Source organism: Aplysia californica, unplaced genomic scaffold (assembly GCF_000002075.1).
Source record: "Aplysia californica isolate F4 #8 unplaced genomic scaffold, AplCal3.0 scaffold00447, whole genome shotgun sequence".
Classification (NCBI taxonomy): Eukaryota; Metazoa; Mollusca; class Gastropoda; order Aplysiida; family Aplysiidae; genus Aplysia; species Aplysia californica.
In genome coordinates, this window is record NW_004797717.1 from 46,925 (window position 1) to 48,495 (window position 1,571).

The 1,571-nt window shown below is 37.6% G+C and overlaps 1 protein-coding gene across 1 annotated transcript in view; it reads left to right on the plus strand.

Annotated features, from left to right (window-relative positions):
• LOC101858431 (tubby-related protein 4) overlaps positions 1–1,571 on the plus strand; it is a 173,460-nt gene that overhangs the window by 31,451 nt on the left and 140,438 nt on the right. The window lies entirely within an intron of this gene.

The window sequence follows — 1,571 nt, forward strand, 5'->3', positions numbered from 1 at the left end:
TTCCTCTCTCTCTCTCTCTCTCTCTCTCTCTCTCTCTCTCTCTCTCTCCAAGCACCCCCACACTACTAATACAACATAAACTTTGTAACTCCTGAGAACAACCTCAGGGCATATTCGTGTAATTAAATCTGACAGTGAACTACTTCTTTGAGGGAAAATTACAATCTTCGTCTTCGATCCTGAAGGTAAACGTATTTCCAATTGATCTCTCCGTTAAGATTTAAATTAGTTTTTAGATGGATTGGCCGCGTTCTTTGCCCTGAAAACTTTGTGTGCGAAAATAGCGGGTGTATAGAGCCTGTTAGTATTTCTCTAATTGCTATGTTACATTGCTGCCTCAAAATACTTACTAAAGTATGGAATTATAAGTGTATTGTATAAGCTTCTGGCTATATGTATTTTTTTCCATACAAATTTACTAGATATTTCTGTTTTCAGTGTATCCGATGTTTCTAACTCAGGGGGTTGCTCAACATGTGGTTACGTTAACCCTCGTAATTTATTTAAATAAATATGTTTGTCTTTTATCTTCAATATTTGTTCAGTCTAAGTGCGAAGACATGCCTCCCGTTATTCTTATATCCGGGGTGTAATCGATATTTGAGTTTGCATTTTTAGTTGCGGGTGGTTGGAGAGTGGCTCTAGTAGGTTCCTCTTCTTTTCTTTTCCTGTGTTGTTTCTATCACCTGCCTTGCTTTTCCCATTTGACCGTTTTCTTTGTCGGTGTGCTTTTTAAAACTCAGATTCAAACACGTTTAAAGTTTCAGTTCGAAGGTTGCACGAAGATATTTGTATTCTTTTACTCATTCAGCCGTGTTCTTTTTTAAATTCTGGACTATGATTAACCGTTTCGTCTCTTTTACATTAGGCGAAGGGTGATTATTATCACGCCAAGCAATGCATTGTATTTTTTCTTACTTTTGTATACAATAACAGGTGTTTCTGATGATGTTATGAGAACTTTTATAGTTTATCGAGCTGATGCTAGCGTGCTTGATTGATCGATGCTTCGTTATGCAATGGGTTCCTGCATCAGTGGGTAAGATGAACAGGACTTGAGTAAAAGCTGAACCTTTTGGGGCCCCAGTGTTACTGAGGATGATTGACGATTCCTATGGCCTGATGCTCTGATTCTTTTTGTGTTGATGATTTCTTATTTGGGGCTAAAGAATCCTTACAGACTATTTGTTACTTATATTACGTTATGAAACTTTCTCAACTAAGAGGTGCAGCTGGGTGATATCGAACGCTCTTGAAGAAACAACTTAAATTCAACGTAAACCTTTTAGTGATTATATTATGCATTCTCTGCAAACTCGGCACACACATCTCCTTAATGATTCTATTGACCATACATTTGCGTTCGAAAATAGCTTTTTTCATTAAAAAAAATAAAGGCTTCTTTTATTGCATGATCCACGTGAGAACATGTATGCTTCTATGGAATGCATGCGTTCATAAAGACATAAGTACCTATTTAAAATAATAACGTGTCAATACGCCGTTTCTTATGTCTGAATTCCGGCGCTCTGCTCTGCCTTGCTTTCTTTTTGCGGATGGATTGGGGGGGG